This window comes from Notamacropus eugenii, chromosome 1 (genome assembly GCF_028372415.1).
Source record: "Notamacropus eugenii isolate mMacEug1 chromosome 1, mMacEug1.pri_v2, whole genome shotgun sequence".
Taxonomy (NCBI): domain Eukaryota; kingdom Metazoa; phylum Chordata; class Mammalia; order Diprotodontia; family Macropodidae; genus Notamacropus; species Notamacropus eugenii.
In genome coordinates this window covers 355,535,328-355,549,099 of record NC_092872.1, presented here as the reverse complement: position 1 = coordinate 355,549,099, position 13,772 = coordinate 355,535,328, and the positions used below count along the sequence as shown (strand labels likewise).

The window sequence follows — 13,772 nt, the reverse complement described above, 5'->3', positions numbered from 1 at the left end:
TATTTCCTTTGCGCCTTGCTCTATGTGTTTGTCTGTCTCATTGTTCTCTGTGTCTCTGTTTTTCAAGTCATCCTGTTTTTGTGTCTGTGTATTTCTCTCTTTATCTCCCTATCTTTGTATCTTTTACTTTAATGGAGCCATAGAAAAAACATATAGAGGCAGAAAGTAATTACCATTCAAGCTATTTCATCACAGGGGATCTAGTGCTCATGTTCTTGCTGTCCCTAACTGTAAGATTTGCATTTCTTTCCAGAGTGCTCACCACAGTCTCTTAAGTTACTTCTCTTACTAAAACCCTGGCCTGTCAAGTACTGAGGGCAGAGTGGGTGGAATAGCTGGGATTCAATACTGATCTGGAGATATGAGGAAAATAACAAGGAATATTATTCTGAATTATAAGATTTATAGAAATATCTATCTTAGGCCCCTACCCACATTTGTCTACGAAATGTCCATCTATCTGATTTATTTTTCTATAGTTACATTACACATAGTATGGCCATATACATTTTATTTAAAAATAAGGCATTTGTTAAGATCTGTTTCATGGTGTGCTCAGCCTAATTGCCTCCTAACTATCCCTTCAACCACCTTCACCATTCCTGGGAAAATGAGAAAAAGAGGGATTAGAGGAAGAAGTTATGTGTTTGGAGCACCCTGAGATTAATTCTGCCAACAATTAGAGAAAAAAGGGGAGAGTGGGAATTGGCAAGTGTCTGGAATCAGTTTCCCAGCTTTATCTCACCAGCAGCTGAGGTCTCCTGGTAACTGTTGATCCATTCCCATTCCATCCCAGCCTTTAAGGTCTTACCAACCCAACATTTTAGACCTGTCTCTCCCTCAACCATTGCAGTTCTCCAGGACCTATCCATGCTCCACCTTCTCTTCATTTTCCTCAGCTATAAATGACCAGTGGCTTCAGGTTATCTGTCCCACTAAGAGCTCTCAATACCAGCACTCACTTTAGGAATTCCTGACCTTCTGAAAGAAATTTAATGGAGTTTGAGTAAGAAGACTGGTGGGCAGGAAGGCTTTCCCAAAGGCAAAGCCAGTGACTGATCCAAAGGATGACAGCCAGCTTGCACATCCATACTAAAAATCTCCCCCATCTCCCACCTATTCATGCAACTTCACTCCTGCCCTGAGTCTATTCAGTTACTTCCTTCTTTCAATATCCTGCTGACTCAGTTTCCCTAGTTACATCTCTCATGTTCTCTGAGACTCCCGGAAAGATGAAATGCACCATGGACCTAGCTCAGTCTCTTTCTTGTCTCTTTCTCACTTTCTTCCTCTTCTCCATCTCTGTTCTCTATCTTTCTCTCTGTCTCTCCAGATCTCACTATGTCTCCCTGTTTCTATATCTCTCCCTATGCATGTCCCTCTCCTCTGTACATTTGTCTTTCTGGTTTTCTCTGTCTCTGTGTATTTCTCTGTGGTTTTTCTTCGTGTATACATATGAATTTCTCTCTGTTCTTGTCTATTTGTCTCTATCACTGCGTATCTGTCTCTCTGGGTCTGTATGTATTTTTATGTCTCTGTGCATATCTCTGTCTGTCTCCGTATATCTGTTTGCCTGCCTTTCTTGCCCTATACCCTTTCCATGGTCTAATGGTCAGACAGCTAGTCAATGTCTACGTAAATTTTAGCTATTATAATTGTAGTAGATTTCTGTACATTGGTATGTCTATGAATGCTAGCTCTGCATGGTGTCTGAATAGAATATTCTGGGAAACAGATTCATCTTCAGCACTTTGTCTTTGTCTGTCTTCCCTGCTTCCTTAAGATAAATGAGATAATGGTGCTTATTTTTGCAAGGATTGTTCAAATATTATGTCTGGTAGAAGCTGGAAGAAATCTCTGTCATGATTGGAGAATATTAATTGCTGCTGTTGTGGAAACTGTGATATGAAATCAGAAGCCTTTCTGTTTCCTTCAGTGTGGTATAATGGGTCTGGATTCAGGGGAGAGCTGGGTTTGAGTCTTGTCCTAGACACCTGCAAGCTGTGTCACCCTGGGCAAGTCACTTAACCTTCCTAATCCTGAATTTACTCATCTATAAAGTAGGAATAAAACTTCTAGGTATGGTAACTTCTAGGGTTCTTGTGAGGATCAAATATTATATATGTGTAAAGTATTTGTAAAACTTAAAGTTCTATATAATTGATTTCTAAACTTTTAAAATTGCATACTTTTATCAGTAAACAATGTTTTTTGAAATGCACTCTAAACATTTGTATATTTATAAATTACATACATATAGCACCATATTAATAATCATTTACATTGTAAAACATAAAAATTTTAAAAGATGAGATCAAATGAACTATTATTTGATTATGGAGGATATAGGAAATTACTGGAGTTTATTGGGGAAGAGAATAGAGAAATTAAGCCTTCACTTTAGGAATATCAACTTGTCCATTATGAGAATGGATTAGAATATGGAGAGACTTAGTTCAAAACCAATGACAAGGCTATTGCAATAGTCCAGGCAAATGGTAATGTGGAACTGAAATAGACTGTGTGAATAGAAAGAAAGGAATGGATGTGAGAGGTGTTGTACAGGTAGAATCAACAAGACCCAGCCACTGATTGCTTATGAAAAGTGAGAGAGAGTAAGGAATCATAGATGGCATGGAAGTTTTGTATCTAAGTGACTTAAAGGGTGCTGGTGCCCTTGATAGAAACAGTGATGTATGAAAGAGGAGTAAGTTTGGGGGGAAATAACATACTGAGATACATAGTTCTGATATCTACCCATCCATGCTTTCTTATCCTGTGTAACTCATTCTGACCCACCAAAAATGAAAAAGGAGAGTTTTTACTCAAAAGTCACTGTCTAGGAATATAGAAACAAGATGCCTTCCCCTGACACCAAGTGATCTGAGAGGTAGTGAGGAAAGGGAAAGAGGGGAGGAGAGCATGGAATTTTGTCTGTTCATTTTCTGGAAAAGATGCCTGAGTTGCAAATGATAAGCACCCAGAGGTACCATGCTCCAATCAGAAGGGAAAGGATTAAGAGCTCCCACAACCCCTGGAGTCCAGGGAATAAGAAGGGAAATAGCAAGCAATGGAGAGAGGTTGGGATTGTTGGGGAGACAAATCCATGTATTGGCTTAGTCATATGGGAAGGATGTGACCCATGTTCCCATGCTCCCATTGGATACCCCTTGAGATCATGTCAAGGTCCCCTTGGTGTCTTGCTATGGCTCATTGAAATGCAGCACCCTACTCACACACACGTGAACTATGGGAACAGCTGTTCAATATAAACATTAGCTATTATGATAATTACAGTGGATTCTTCACATGTGTGGATGACTATGAATGTATATCTGCATGTGTACATATATATAGATTCCTCAGAGGAATGAGTTAATTTTAAGAAAGATTCCTTAACTCCCTTGTACATAATTAACTCAAACGTACAGCTGTTTGCTCAGATTAATACCATAAAACACTGTTTTGGATGCAGACGGTTTTCTCTTTCTCCCTCACTGTTTCTCCCTTCTGTTTGCTTAATTGTTTTTTGATGAAAATTTTCTTATAACTGGTCCCTTTAGAATACAATATTACTTAATATTCTGATCAACAAGAGCATAATTCATTTTATTTCCTCCATCTCCCCACCCCTACAGATATGCATGTGCACATACACGCATGCACATACACACAAACACACATACACTCTTTGGGAACAAATATACAAAAAATTAAGGTGTAGAAATTAAGAGATTCCAGTGCTTGATGGAAATACAGTCCTTCCTTCATTGGAAAAGAGAATTTTTTAACTATCCCTGACAATTTGTGGAACCAACTCTTTTGTGACGGTCCCTAGATTAATGTTTATACTGATGACAGTGAGCTCCCTGTCATTAGTATTTCCAGGGCTTACCATAGTGCCTAGAACATAGTAAGCACTTAGTAAATGCTCAATGACTGACAAGTGAATCACTTGAGTCCTCTTGGAGCACAAAAACATCTTGTCAGTTGAGATATTCCCTGAATGACATTTACAAATGTACTTTGGTTCAACAATAAAAAGGATGTTCCCTTTCCACCCTCTGCATGGTTTTGATTTTCAACTGTAGGATGGAAAACTAAACCACCAATCATCCTTCTAGTTTGGCATGATCCCACTTCATCAGAGTGCCTGAGCTATTACATTTTCCATAATTGACTTTGAAAAAAAAAAAAACATTTATCTAAGTCTATAGCAAAACAAAAGCAGCTTTCTCTTTGGGAGAGACGTAGGTTGGCTCAACAGAGAGAGTCCCAGATATCACCTAAAGAGAAATGCCCCAAAGTCTCTAGGGTAGCAAGCTGGACATAGGGATGTAATGGAGACTGCCATCTCCTCTCATGTCAGTTTCTTCCCAGTCTCATTCTCCCTTCAGCACTCTGAAGTGAAGTTCAGTGGCATCTATATTCTATCTCAGGCAGCTAGATACCACCAGAGTGCACAGAGCACTGGATCTGGAGTGAGGAGGACTCATCTTTGTGAATTCAAATCTGACCTCAGACACTTACTAAACTGTGTGTTCCTAAGCAAGTCACTTAACTCTATTTGCCCCAGTTCCTCATCTATAAAATGAGCTGGAGAAGGAAATGGCAAACCACTCCAGTATCTTTGCCAAGAAAACCTCAAATGGAGTCACAAAGAGTCAGACATGATTGAATAACAATATTCTATGTCAAAACTCAAAGCCTAAGGCCTGAAGAGATTCAAATAACCTGGCACTCATCTTTCTCCTGCTCTCACCAACTCCACCCTGCCTCTTGCAGACACAAGGCATTAAGAGGAGAATCCCAACACAATTGCCTTTAATGGTGCTATAAGAAGGGCCCTGGTTTCCTTATGTGAAAGATACATTCAGCAAAATGAACTGGACGGTTGTAACATATCAATGCTAGAGGATAGAGGGCTAAAAAGGAATTGTAATCTAATCAACTCTCTTAGAAAACAAAGAAACCCAGAGAAGGGAAGGAATCATCTCGAAGATAGTCACTGGCAGAGACAAGATTAGAAGAGAGGTCCTCTGCAGCCAAGTCTAGCTTCTTCTCCACTATACTATATAAAACAAAATTTGAACCCATGTTCTCCATCTCCAGAGTCAGTATTCTTGCCACTGTGCTATCTCACAGTGGTAGAGATATGGAAGTGCTGTGGGGCCCAGAGAGCCTCCTCTCACAAGGCTCTGGGCTCACACCAACCCAAATTCATCCTGACCCCAAAGGGAAGGGAGAAGCTGGCTTTTGTCTCCTGATTCTGTCCCCACTCCACAGTAAAACTGAGGAAATCTCCAAAACAAAGCTTAGCTGTGGCTTAGGTCTAGAATCTCTCCAAAACATGGGTAACAGGACTCTGTCTAGGAATGTCCAACATGGCTGTAAGATATAGAACCACCTACTAAATCACATCTCTACTAAAAGTGCTGAAAATGTACCGAAAGAAATGCAGAAAGCATAAGGCATCTCCAATAACAATTTGTTTTCCTCCCTTCAGAAGGGAATAACAGCTCTCTGAGACTCCTGAACAGACCTGCTCGGGCCAAGCAATTGTGACACACTCCATCTCCTGTCCCTGTGGCAGGATATTTTTTTAGTCCTTCGGCTACTAGATCCTTCCAACAGTGCTCATCTCTCCTTTGAGAAGGACTAGAGGGGTAGCTAGGTGGTGCAGGGAATAGAGCACTGATGCTGGAGTCATGAGCACCTGAGTTCAAATCCAGTCTCAGACACTTGACACACTAACTAGCAATGTGACCTTGGGCAGGTCACTTAACCCCAACTGCCTCACTTCCCCCCTCAAAAAAAAAAAAGAGAGAAGGACTTGAGAATTCTAGAAATTTCATACTCCTGAGGAAATTACTAAGGCTGATATCTAGACACCTAGGATGGACAGCAGATAGATAGTGTTGAATTCTATTCAGGAAGACCTTAGTTCAAATCCTGCCTCAAATACTTAACTGTGTGACCCTGAGTAAATCACTGAGCCTTTTCTGTTTACTCAACTATGAGGTAAGGATAATAATAGTACCTACCTAAAAGGGTTGTTGTGAAGATTAAACGAAGTATTTGGAAAGTGCTTTGCAAAACTTTAAAGTGTTTTTATCATCATCATCCCTTAAAATCTGTGGTCTGAGAAGGAAACAAAAAAGCAAAAGAAGACAGCCAGGGAGAATTTCAGAAGGTGGGAATGGTCGCTGTTTGTCATGTTCCTACATCAAGGGATCATGGTCCATATAGAAGTGAATATTTTGTGCAGGAGAGAGGAGTAATTGCTTACCTTCTGCTTACTTGGAGTCCAGGGATACCCTTGGTATGTACTTAGCCAGCCTGCCAGAGAATGTGGCCCTCACTCTGCTCCTCAGATTTATAGTGGGAGTAGAAATATTCCTAATGTGACCCTAATCATCTGTTCTCTTGTAGCTCAAATCAAGGACAAGTTTATGGAAATGAAAGCCGTAAAGTCTGGAGCAGGATAATAAGCCTCTGCTAGACGTTCACCTCTGCTCTCTTTGGGAATGTTCAGTGCTTATATCTTGACCACACACACACACACACACACACACACACACACACACACACACACTGGATGTTTTCTCAGAGGTCATCCTCAATTCGCAAGACCTCAATTCACAGACCTCTTTCTGTCTAACAGAAAGAGCACTGAGTTTGATCTGGAAAGCCTGAGCTCAGATCTGGCTGAGTATGGTGAGGCAGATAGGTGGCTCAATGGATATATTACTGGGTCTGGAGTCAGGAAGACTGAATCTGGCCTCAGACACTAGTTGTGTGATCCTGGGCAAGTCACTTACTCTGCCTTAATCTACTGGAGAAGGAAAGGGGAAACCACTCCAGTGTCTTTGCAAAGAAAACCCCATGTCTTTGCCAAGAAAAACCACATGGGTGTGCTATAGTCCACAGTGTCATGAAGAGTCAAACATGACGGAATAACAACATGTTGTGTGACACTGGACGAGTTTCTGTGCATCTCTAAGCATTAATTTTCTCACCTGTGAAAGCAGGAAAATGGACCTGTTGGTGTCTAAGGTCTTTCTACATCTAAATCTATGATCCTATGTACCCAGCTTCATAATTTCGAGTGTATTAGAATTTAAATTAAATTCAATGGGGCAACATTATATTTAACTAATCTTTTTTTTTCCTTTAATGAACTTTTTTTACTTATTTCTTGGTAGAAGTACAAAAACACCCCAACTCCCTATATGCTCCAGACGCAGAATTGCTTCTTCGCATCTTGATCTCAATAATGTATAGGGAAAATTTCAAATTCTCCTCATTTTTAAGTGTTTTGAAGCCAGACCTGATAAGATTCTTTGGATGGGTAATCATTTTAAATTATAATTACTAAATAGTACTAGAAATTACAATACAATTATTACTTAAATACTTCATGGATTTGTGATTTTGTTGGTCTTGATAATTCCTTCATTACCATGGATTCTAACAGGTCTACGGTTTGGTAGATAGTCTCCACAAATTGCTTTAGCTGAAAATGTTGTCACTCTGAAGGCAAGTTCATTATTAACCAAATTTGACTACATATGTCTTTCAAGAATAGAGGGACAAAGCATCATTGTCAGAGAAGAAGAAGATTACTGGGGGACAAAATATTGCATGCATTGCCAGATAACATTTTTGTGTAGGATGATTTTAGTGTAGTTGTTTTTCTTGTCCACAAAGAAGGGAGCTGGGAGGAGGTTGGCATAACTAAGATTTTTTTAAAGACATAAATAAAATGCAAATATATAGTTGTGCCCATACTTGGAGCCTTTTCCACTTCAAAGGATCCAAGATTGCTTTGTTTCTATTTTGTACATGTTTTATGTGTATCTAAGTGTGCAAATATTGTCTTCCCTGTTGTAATATGAACTCCTTCAAGTCAGATTGTTTGTCTTTGTTAGCATATAGTACATATATATATATATATATGTATATATAGTAAGTAGGTCTCAATAAATTTTTGCTGACTAATTGATTAATAGATAGGACTTGGCAGAACTTGAATTCTACTGGAATAGCCTTTAAGAACCTAGGGTTGTATCCATGCCACAATAAGATTTTAGTAAAAAAAAAAAAAAGTAACATTAATAATAGTTTAACAAATCTGGCTATAGACACTTATTAGCTGTGGGACCCTGGGCAAGTCACTTAATCCTGTTTGCCTCAGTTTCCTCATCTATGAAATGAGCTGAAGAAAGAAATGGCAAACCACTCCAGTATCTTTGTCAAGAAAACCCCAGATGGGGTTACAAAAAGTTGGACAGACTGAAAAATGATTGAACAACAACAAAATAATGTAGTAAACTAAGAAAGAGATTGATTTGTTGACTGAGTGATTTGGATACAAATGAAAGATAGGCAATTCCTGACCTCAAGAAGTTTGCAAGAAAACCTGGGCTTGGGGGAGAGGAAGACAGTATCCCATGTGGGAAATCTTTGGCCTGGAACCCCTCCTTTAAACAGAATTTTGGACCTCATGACTCCACTATTTAATCAGAGATGCAGAGGTACTGATGAGACACAAGTATCAAAGCTGATTCGATCTTGCAGGATAATAAAATTAATTTTTTTTGATTCTTGGGGAGAGACACAGAGAGTGAGAGAATCTTTATAGTCTATTTTCCCTTCGTTCCTTTTTTCTCATTTTTTCCCATGAGATTATAGAAATTTTGGTCCTTCAAATGAATTTTGTTATTATTTTGTCTAGTTCTATAAACTACTTTGCTATAGAGAATACTATATGTCCTGTACACTCTACTACTATAAATCTCTCAGTAGCTGGACTGATATAGCATCAAATTTATAAATTAGCTTAGATAGTATCATCATTTTTTGTCATATTTTCATAGACCAACCATGGCCAAGGAATATTTCTCCCATTATTTATCTTCCTTTATATCTTCAAAGAGTCTTTTGTAATAATGTGTGTATATATAAAATGCAGATATGTTTTATATATATATGTATATACACACACACACGTATAGATTTTACATGTCTCAAATGTGTCTTGGTAAATTGATTCCTAAATAGTTTATGTATTTTACAATTATTTTCAATGGAATTTTCCTTTCTATTAATTCTTCCTGGACCTTATGATTGCTACATTAAAATACTTTTGGGTTATATGTATCTATTTTGTATCCCACTACTTTGCTGAAGTGATTGCCTCCATTAGTTTCTTTGCTGATTCTCTAGGGTTTTCTAAATCCAGACTAAATCCATTGTGTTGTGACTGTTTTTGTCATTTTGCCTAAGAACTTAGCAGATGCATGGAGCTTAAGAAGTGTTTGTGGCAGTGACTTAAATTTTTCCATTTTGTCCAGAAGGATATAAGAGACTTTGTCAAATGTACTGCTGAAACTCGGGTTATGGTTATGGCATCTACTAATCTACTATGTTAGTAACTCTGTGGGGAGGGGGGATGGGAGCGAATGAAATGAGATTATTCTATCAGGAATTTTTAAAAGCCTAATTCATAGTGATCCTTGTTTCCTTCCTAAATGTTCCTGAATCATTCCTTTAATAATCTATCCCAGAATTTTACCTGAAGTTGAAATGGATCTTACTGTTATCTTTTTTGAAAATCAGGAAAATGTTTTCTCACTCCAAATTCTTTAGTGTCTCCCCCCCCATTCTCCATGTTTGTTTTTTTCCCAAAGCTCAGCAACAATGACTCTGCAACCTTATCCATAGGCACTTAAGTGCCCTGGGATATGGTCCATCTGGTTCTGGGGAATTTAATTCACTGAGAATAGCTAGTTCTATCTATATATACCCTCACTTATCTTGGATTTCCATGCCCTATTAATTTTTGTTTTATCTTTCCCAGTATGAAGATTATTCTCCTTCATAGAGAAAAGAAAAACAAAGGTTGAAAAATTCTGCCTACTCTTTTCATCTGCTATTATCTCATAAGCAGTGATCCTAACCCTTTCTTTTTTTGCTCCTTTTGCCCCCAGTGAAGCTTTAAAAATTACCTTGTTGTTGTTATATGTGCTTGCTTTGGCAGCATATATTCTAAAATTGGAATGATAGAGACAAAATTAGCATGGTCCCAACACAAAAGTAAGACACAAATTTGTGAAGCATTCCATATGGGGGGAGGGGGGTGATGCTAGGTAGTGCAGTTGATAGAGTGCCAGGCCTAGAGTCAGAAAGACTTATTTTTGGTATTTCAAATACAGTCTCAGGTATTTACTAGCTGTAGGATCCTGGGCAAGTCACTTCTGTTTGCTTCATTTCCTCATCTGTAAAATCTGCAGCTGCAGAAGGAAAGGAAAGGAAAACCACTCCAGTATCTTTGCTTCAAATGGGATCACAAAGTCAGACATGACTGAACAACATTGTGACATCCTATTATGACCAGCCTTCCCCAAGTCATGTACCTAATTCTTCTTGACTCCCATCAAAATTTACTAATCTATGTTTCAAATTTTCTGGCCTTCTCTGGAGCTGAGAGGCTAATGAGCCTTAAAGAGTTAACAGATGATAGTAGTTTTAATGCCTTAATCCTTCTTGGCTGGCATTTTAACAGGAAATTTGAGCAGGTTATGATAAGAATTTCAGACATTTAGAGAAGCTGGTGTGAAGCTTATTTGGGGACAAGAAGACTTTTCACATTCATGTCTCAAACAGACCCCTTTGGTCCTTGGCTACTAAGACTAGATCTACCATGGGACTTAGGGAAAACAAAATCATTTCCAAAATGAAGGCAGAAATTCTCAAATTACCAAGAGAGAAGTCATTTTGATATGGTTTTAAACACATGCCCAGTTGAGTGCGTTGAGACTTGTGTGATTCAGTTTGGACACACCAGCCTGTCAGAGTATCCATTGCTGACTGGATTTTCAAATTCCATGACACTCTCCAGTGAGATTAGCTGCTCAGATGTTGAATCAAGGACTAAGAACTAATGCGATTGTGAGAAGAATAATAAAGTTTTTATTGCCAAACAACTTTTTTTAATGTTTTATAAACAAAAGAGGGAATACAAGAGAATGCAGATAATGCTGATTCATTTTGCTAAGTCTGAGTCCACTTAGTAACTGTGTGACCTTGGTCAATTCACTTAACTTTTCTGGGATTCAGTAAAATCTGTAAAATGAAGGGCTTGGATTGCTCTTCAAACTCTTAACAGCAGAAGAGAATTTGGAGTAACAGCTCAGAGCAACACAGAATCTCACATCTTCAAGGGTTGTAAGATTAAAACTATCTCATTACTTAATTAATTAAAACAAGATTAAAACAATCTTCAGATTAGACCCCTTCTTCCAAAGGAGGAGAGGGAGAACTAAAAGACAAAAACAATCAGAGTGACTGATGAAAACATCCAGAGTTATAACCACTGAACACAAAATATATTATACCAATGTATGCATGCATTGTTCCCTGGCTTACTTCTGATTAGCATATTCAAAGGTGCATGGGGGTCTACCTGCCCTGTATTGATTCATTTAAAATACTTTTTGATTCCTTTTATTCCCTCCTGAATGACAAATAGGATAAGTCTCAAGGTTCAGAGGTCTCCCATGGGCAGTGCACAGTTCTAGCAGAGCTGGCTGCTTCCTAGCTGGACCTCATGTGTTCCATGACATGCCAGAAGTTAGAATAAAAGAAGCACAGCCACTGCCTTACAGGTTGGTATATGTCCTCATTGTACTCTTTGTTTTAATATCAGCAAATTACAACCAGATGACTTCTTTCTGAGCCTGAACTGTGTCTTCCTTTTTAACATATTGAGTTCATTCAACATGGAATATCAGGTATGGAAAAGGCTTTGGAACCATAGAAACACAGGAGATTAAGGAACATTAAAGTCGCAATTAAAGATAGAAGGGATTTTGTCTAGTCCCCTCAATTCATAGATGAAGAAACTGAAGCTTTCCCAAGGTCACAGAGTTCTTAAGTAAGAAAGGTAGGACTAAATCTTTGGACTTTCAGTCCAGTTTTCTTTCCAATATATCATAATATGTTGAAGGGTGGTGAAATGGAATAGAAAGGGCCTTTAAAGGGAACCTTGAGGGTGTGTATTTGAGCTCAGCTTCAATGCTTCACATATCTCAGCTTCAATTTTCCCACATGTAAAATGGGGATAAAAATTTTTACTGCCATCCCTATAGAGTTGTTTGTAAACTTTAATTGCAATACACATATGAACTATGATAATCATTCCTAAACCAGACTAATCTTCCCTGGATTACTAATAACCAGCCTTCTTGCAAGAGAAGAGGTTTCCTGGATTTAAGATTGAATCTCAAGTAAACCCACATTTGAGATTTTAACTCCAACCTTCTAAAGAGAGCAGAACATTCCTAGACAGTGTTCCTTGGGAGAGAGAACAGGACTGTGTACACTTCTCTGTCTACAGGTCCCAGCACATGAACTTACACAGAGCAGGATGTGTGTGCCTGTCAATGTATGCTACTGATGGATTTGTGAAACTTAATTTGTTACCATTTGAAGACTCTTTTAGCATAGGCTGTGCCTTGTGTGGTCTAATAACCTCCTATTCCTTAAATTTAAAAAATCCAAATCCAACAAATATTTATTTAGTATTAAAAAATTTAGATTGAATGGAGTCTAAACCCTCATAGATCTAGGTTTCTGGTTGGAGGGAGAAAATGCAAACACAGATAGAGTACGTGATATTATATGAGAATTACATTAGAGTTACAAAAAAAAAGCATTATATGAAGTCAAAGGGAAAAAGTTACTATGGGTAGAGAGGATCCAAGAAGGTTTCATATAGGAGGGTCTGAAAGGATGGGCAAAAATTTAACAGGCAAACACTGGCATATGGTGTTCAAGTGAGCAGGGCTAGTACAGAAGCTTAATTAATTAGGTAGTTGTCCACAAAAAAAAAAAAAAAAGAGGGAGAGAAGGTAATAATAGTGATATTCATGTCCTTAATCAGTAGCCAGGCTGGATTCATTAACAGTGAAGGGCTTTTAATTAAAAAAGATTTTAAATTTTAAAAAGTGAATGAATTTGAGAAGCATCTAATGTTGTGAGATTGGAGTGAAAATCAGATGCTGAGGTGATAGATTGTTCACTAGTGAGGCAGTGAACTAGAGTGGGAGCGGCTTCATCAGTTAGTTGCTAAGCATTTAGTAGGCACCTACTATATACTGTGCTTTTCCTTTCTCTATGAAGGAGAATAATCTTCAGAGTGGGAAGCATAAAACAAAAATTAATAGGGCATGGAAATCCAAGATAAGTGAGGATATGTTAAGAGAGAGCTAACTACTCTCAATGAATTAAATTCTCCAGAACCAAATGGACCATATCCCAGGGCACTTAAGTGCTTATGGACAAGGTTGTAGAGTCATTCATTGTTGCTGAGCTTTGGGATAAAACAAACAAACATGGAGAGTGGGAGAGACACTAAAGAACTGGAGTGAGAAAACACTCCTGTGCTCCATCCTGCCCAAGAAGCTTCCTCACCCTGGAAGTTCCCTCTGCTTCTGTGGTTCCTTCCTCATTACCCCCAGAACCTCCATGTAAGAAGTGCCCAGATCAGATATGTCTTCGTTCGCCTCTGGGCTCTAGTCCAGACCTTCTCTACCATGCTTCCCTCCTTCTTCCTTCCCCACCCCCTTTTCAACTTCCTTTTATGTGTTGCTTTTCCTTATTAGAATATAAGTTCCTTGAGAGTAGCCTTTCTGTTTCTATTTAGATTCCCAGCACTTGGAAAAGTGCTGACACATAGTAGGCATATGATAAATGCTTGTTAATTTTTC

The 13,772-nt window shown here is 38.5% G+C and overlaps 1 protein-coding gene and 1 non-coding gene across 2 annotated transcripts in view; both read left to right on the top strand.

The window, feature by feature from the left end:
• EVL (Enah/Vasp-like) overlaps positions 1-13,772 on the top strand; it is a 262,474-nt gene that overhangs the window by 13,881 nt on the left and 234,821 nt on the right. The gene's annotated exons all lie outside the window — the stretch shown is intronic.
• LOC140521808 (U6 spliceosomal RNA) lies at positions 10,027-10,133 on the top strand. Its single transcript, XR_011973099.1, has one exon. It is a non-coding gene; the product is annotated as a U6 spliceosomal RNA (small nuclear RNA).